Source organism: Lethenteron reissneri, chromosome 9 (assembly GCF_015708825.2).
Source record: "Lethenteron reissneri isolate LAM-NWPU_2019-01 chromosome 9, ASM1570882v1, whole genome shotgun sequence".
NCBI lineage: Eukaryota > Metazoa > Chordata > Hyperoartia > Petromyzontiformes > Petromyzontidae > Lethenteron > Lethenteron reissneri.
Window position 1 is genome coordinate 12,632,291 of NC_083787.1, and position 6,418 is coordinate 12,638,708.

General features: G+C 57.3%; 1 pseudogene; it reads left to right on the forward strand.

Annotated features, from left to right (window-relative positions):
• Nucleotides 1–2,246, forward strand: part of LOC133340372 (cadherin-15-like) — a 42,147-nt pseudogene extending 39,901 nt beyond the window's left edge.
• The last annotated feature ends 4,172 nt before the right edge of the window (nt 2,247–6,418 follow it).

Genomic DNA, 6,418 nt, shown 5'->3' on the forward strand with positions numbered 1-6,418 from the left:
ACCCCAACAAAAGCTGCACTTTATTACGAATTAATATTTGGTCGTGAAGGCCTTCCTACGTGTTCTTCAGAATGGCATTGTTAGCGACGCACTGATGAAGACCCTCAACGACGACGATGATGATGACGACGATGATGATGACGATGATGACGACGACGATGATGATGACGACGATGACGACGACAACGATGATGATGACGACGATAATGATGATGATGACGATGACGACGACAACGATGTGATGACGACGATGATGATGACGACGACGAGGATGACGACGATGATGACGGCGACAACGATGTTGATGACGACGACGATGACGACGACGACGACGATGACGACGACAACGATGATGACGACGACGATGATGATGACGACGACGATGACGACGACAACGATGATGATGACGACGATGACGACGACGATGATGACGACGACGAGGATGACGACGATGATGACGGCGACAACGATGTTGATGACGACGACGATGACTGTCAGAGCGGGTCCCCTTTGATGGCGGTGTCGGGCTGCGTGAGACGGTGGACGGGGGTGGTCGAGCGGCTGATCGATCGTGGGGGTCAGAGGATTGTGGGGGGTCAGGGGATTGTGGGGGGTCAGAGGAACACCACCGTGGGTGAGGGTTGAGGGGGGGGGTGCGAGGTGGTCCGACGCGGCGGCTCTCTGCCTGCAACGTGCGCGGGGAGCCCAGTGGGTCGGTGCGAGGAGCGCCGCGGGGAAGTGAGGTCGAGGCGATGGCGCTAGGGATAAGGGGGGGCTCGTATGTGTGCGTGTATGGATGTACGTGCTGAACTTCTCTCGCACCGTACGTAGGCCAACGGTGCTAATCGGTGGCGTCACATTTGTGTGAGTGGGGAGCGGTGGTGTGGCGGTTAGCGCCGCGCCACGAACCTGGACCCCGAGTTCGATTCCCACCAGTGGCGATTATCTGAAGCGGTCTTGGGCCTCCTCTAGGTCGACTCAGCCTCAAATGAGTACCTGGTGCGATGTATAAACATCGCTACTAGGAAGACAAAGGCGGCCGGGCGTGGTGTTAGGGCACCCACCCCCTCGTGTGACGTCAGCCTTGGATTTTCTGTTTCACATAGTGACATAGTCACTTTAAGATGTTTTCTTGTTCATGTTTTTTGTTTGTTGCGGTTGCACCCGATTCAAGAGCCGAATGGCTCACAGGGGCTATACCTAATTAATGAACTTGAACTTGAGATGCTGCTTGCTAACAGCACTTGCCTCAACAGTCTGTTTCGGCTACGAGGGGGATCTTTGTCTTTGTTGAACTTCTTTCGCGCCGTACGTAGCCGACCGTGTAAATCGGCGGTGCGGGGGACGGACAACAAACTAAACACTAAAAAGCAGTTCTACAGAAATGAGTTTGTCAATCTCGATGATGATTTTTAAAGTGCATAGCTCCAAGTGGCTTCCTATTATCGGAAGGAAGAGCGTTCCAGACGGCCACAGAAGCGCGTCTGAAAGCGCCGCGCGATGCGGGGACCGCCGTCTCGGTTCGATGGCAGCAGCCAGAAGCCGCTGCTGCCGCTGCGACGTCGATCGGAGATCACGTGGTGGTCTCTGCTCCTTGGCGAGACCAGCGATGCATTGCGGTTCACTGTGGTTGACTGTGGTGGACTGTGGTGGACTGTGGTGGACTGGTTCACTGTGGTGGACTGTGGTGGACTGTGGTGGACTGTGGTGGACTGGTTCACTGTGGTTGACTGTGGTGGACTGTGGTGGACTGGTTGACTGTGGTTCACTGTGGTTGACTGTGGTGGACTGGTTCACTGTGGTTGACTGTGGTGGACTGTGGTGGGACTGTGGTGGACTGGTTCACTGTGGTTCACTGTGGTTGACTGTGGTGGACTGTGGTGGACTGGTTCACTGTGGTTCACTGTGGTTGACTGTGGTTGACTGTGGTGGACTGGTTGACTGTGGTTGACTGTGTCTGACTGTGGTTGACTGGTTGACTGTGACTGTGGTTGACTGGTTGACTGTGGTTGACTGGTGGACTGTGATTGACTGTGGCTGACTGTGGGTTGACTGGTTGACTGTGGTTGACTGTGGTGGACTGGTTGACTGTGGTTGACTGGTGGACTGTGGTGGACTGTGGTTGACTGTGGTTGTTATCGCGAGCGCAGCGTCAATCACACCGCGACTTCGTGCGGCAGATGGCGGTGGAGAGCGGGTGGACGAGGAAGGGTGGGGGTGGCGGTTGGGGTGATTTCGCGGGGTAGGGGGAGGGGTGTGGGTAGAGAGAGGGGTGGGGGGTTCGGGGTGGGGGGAGGGGTGGGGTGGGGGGTAGGGGTGGAGGTACGGGTAGGGATGGGGGTAGGGGGGAGGAGTGGGGGTAGGGTGGAGGGTGGGGTAGGGGGGAGGGGTGGGGGGGTAGGGGTGGAGGTGGGTGGTAGGGGTGAGGGTTGGAGTAGTGGGGTAGGGGGGAGGGGTGGGGTGGGGGTAGGGGTAGGGGGTGGAGGTAGGGGTAGGGATGGGGTAGGGTGGAGGTGGTGGGGTGGAGGAGGGGGGTGAGGGTTGGAGTAGTGGGGTAGGGGGGAGGGGTGGGGTGGGGGTGGAGGTGGGGGTAGGGGGGTGAGGGTTGGAGTAGTGGGGTAGGGGGGAGGGGTGGGGTGGGGGGTGGAGGTGGGGTAGGGGGGTGAGGGTTGGAGTAGTGGGGTAGGGGGGAGGGGTGGGGCCCACAGCGAGTTGGGTGCAGGAATCGCGCGGAGGCGAGCGACCCGTGACCCGACCTCGTCACGGACTGACGCCCGCGCGGGAGACGTGACGAGGGCAGAGCAGACGAGAGCCGGCGTCGTCACCATCATCAGCAGCAGCCATCGCATCATCGTCATCTTCCTTCGCGAGTCAGATGTTGCACCGGGGCAGTTTGGCCTCCATCGCACGCGCCAGCGAGTACGCGTCTCACGCAATAAAACAACTTGTGTATCCATTCAGCAGGGCCACACTACCGAGTCAAATTATATTTGATCTGGAGGGTCCTGCTGCTGCTACTTGACTCTTTAAATTATATTTTAAGACGTTTTCAGCCAATTAATGATGAGTTGTGTTTATTACTACACGTGTGGAGGAAACGGAGCACCCGGATACAAACCACGCACGCGAAAGGGAGCAATACTCAATCCCCGTACAGATGGAAACAGGTGGCGATTAGTGGACCAGCCCGCTCCTGGCGAGCCAGGAATATGGCTCCTCCTCGAGATTCCACTTGTTTTGTAAAGGGGGGAACACTATATCCCCGTACAGACGGAACACGTGGGATGGAACACGTGGGGTCCCCACTCTCGCTACGCCGCCTTCTCGTGGCGAGCGATGGGAGTTCGGCTCCTCCTCGTGCCCACGGGAAGACGTGAGTTCTCACGGCGTCTGTGCGTGATCCACCCACCCTCGCCGCAGCCTCCCCAGCGCTGGCTCACAAGCAGTCACGTGCGTCAGCGTAGCCCCCCCCCCCCCTCACTGCTGCCCGGCAAACATCACGCGGAGGAGGCCCGCTGCCCCAGGGGCCAGAGACGCGGGGTTTGCCCCCACGGATACCCCGGGCTCGATTTGAGACTTCAGAAACGAGGTATTGAACTACATTTTCACGGGTATAGAGAGGTGATGGCCTTAGATTGATCACCGCTGTTGACTGCACAAAATAAACAATAGTAGTATTCTGTTAGTTGCATCGCTTTTAATCCAGCTCTGACAACTCATTAAACATTCCGGGTGTAGATAAATGAGCAGCCGAACGAAGTGATTCAGAAGTAGTTGTGTGACGCGCCTTTCCGCAGTGTTTCTCTGCGGAAAGGCGCGGTGGGTGGGTGGGGTGCCACTGCGCGCTCATCAAAGCGGCTCAACGGCGAGAACAACTCCACATCACAACGTGAATCAAATGGTGCGAGCCGGTGGGATTGGTGGGGGGGGGGAGCAACTCCGTAAGTTTCGTACGACACACACGCAGAAAATGTGTAAAAACAGTCACACACACAGCCCTTGGTCACCGTGCACACCCGCACTAAAACATCCTCCCATCACCAGTTGAACCACTCCCATCAGCAGGTCCTGGGGCAGCGCACTGCGGGCCCGACTGCTTGCCGTGCGGCACACGGAAGTCATCTCTCGCACGAACACCGACCCCACACACGGCTCGACCCACGTGGGCTCGAACCGTTTGAGATGCGCAACTTTAAACAATAATACCTCTTAACAACGTCAACCGCGTGAGCTAATCAAACATTTCCACTCGGCGCCGTATATTGTTTCCGACGCGCTTGTGAGATTATTTGGTTTGCTACAAAAAGGGGGGGCATTGCCCGAAACGTCGACCATTAGATACGTTTAATTTTAAGTCCACACACACACACACAAGGTGTTTGTTGTTGTTGTTGACGAATGTGTTCAGTTTGTATTTAATTCCACGCATGAACGTTCCCTGTTAACGCTGCCGATTTGTAACGATTGGTGCCGGCCAACAACCCGAGGGGTTCCCGTTGCGAGTTGTCGACTAATCGATGCCGGCGTCGATTAATCGGAGCACGCTGCCTTACGACTCGGATCGCACGCGCAGGAATGTTAAAGGTGAGAAATGATTGTGCGAATGTCACTTCCGCTCTGACCGAACTCTGGAAACATAACGAGCCGAGAGACGACCGCTCGAGAAAAGGTAAGGGCGAGAGAGGGAAACGTGGGACAGGCAATGCGTGACAGATCATACGTGACACAACATGCGTGACTGAACATGCGTGACAGAACATGCGTGACACATGCGTGGCAGAAGGTACAGATTGAGTCCTCGCCCTGCCGTACTGCGTTCTCAGTCTTGACGCCCAGGGTTAAGGGAACGCCGCAGCGTGCCTGCGTGCGGGACCCACCAACCCCAGTGAGATGGGAGTGCGGGTGAAACAACACGAGATCGATTCGTCGAACGAATCTTGACCCTGATTCGTGACCATTGCTCCAATCGCTCTGCGGTTGGGTATCAGAATCTGTATTTATAAAACTGTCTTCTTCACGGATAGTATGGGATTGGGATTGGGTTTGAGATGATTGGGATTGGGTTTGGGGTTCACTTTAGGGTTGGGATTGTGATTGCGGTTGAGTTTAGGGTCGGGTTTGGTGATGTGTTTCGGATCGAGTTTAGGGTCGGGATTTCGGGATTGCCTTTGGGATCGAGTCGTTCCACGAATCTCTGCAACACGAGTTGAGCGACATTTCGCATCATCCCACGCACCGACACCACGGCGCGCAATACGAGTGCGCAGGCGGTGCAACTGCGCCGAGACGTCGAGGCAACGACAAGGAGGTAGAGTTGGACAGCGACTCCCCCTCATCGCCCTCCCCCCCACACCACCCAATCCCCCCCCCCCCCGATTACATTCCACGCACCAGGACCCACGTCAACCATTGCCGCAAACCGCGCACATGCCCGCTACCCCGACCCCCCCCCCACCTCCCCCGCCCCCCCCATACCCCTCCCCCCGCCCCCCCATACCCCTCCCCCCGTGCTCCCCCATACCCCTCCCCCCGTGCCCCCCCATACCCCTCCCCCCGTGCCCCCCCATACCCCTCCCCCGCCAGCTCCTCTCGGCTGAAACCGCTGGCTCGGTGTGCACGCCGCTCGCTGCCTCCGCGTTGATTGATGATGAGCGACGCGTCACAGCTCAGCTGGCGGAGGGGGCGGGGTGCGGGCGGGGGGGGCTTGTGTGTGTGTGGGGGGGCTTGTGTGTATGGGGGGGGGGCTTGTGGGCTTGTGTGTGTGGGGGGGGGGTGATGTTGAGTGAGGGGTGGGGGGCGCGATGCGATGCGATAGTTTGCGTGGCGATGTGAATGTGTGCGTCTGTGTGTGCTGGGTGCGTGTGTGTGGCTATGTGGGAATCTGTTGGTATGTGTAGGTATATGTGGGTGTGTGTGGGTATCTGTAACTATCTTCGCTCTGTGGCTATGTGTGGGTATGGGTGGGTATCTGCAGGCATGTGGGTGTCTGTGGATATTTGTGAGTGTCAGTGCTCTGTGAGTATGTGTGGGTTTATGTGGGTATATGGGTAGCTGTGGGCGTGTGCGCTATGTGAGTGCGTGCTCTGTGGGTACGCGTTGGTATCCCTGGGTATGTGTAGATACGTGTGGGTATATGTGGCTGTGTGTGCTATGTGGGAATGTGTTGGTATATGTGGGTACGTGCATGCGCGTGTACAGGTGAGCGCGTGTGTGCGTATTCGTCTGAATGGTGCGGCGTGCGCGCGCGTGTACTGGAGGGTTTGCGTTCGAATGAGGTTTACGTGCGTGTGTGTGGGGAGCGGTAGTGTAATGGTTTGCGCGCTGCGCTACGAACCCAGAGTTTGATTCCCGACTCACATGAGTATGCGAGTCGGGTGCGTTGTATAAACATCGCCACTCGGGAGACAAAAGCGGCCGA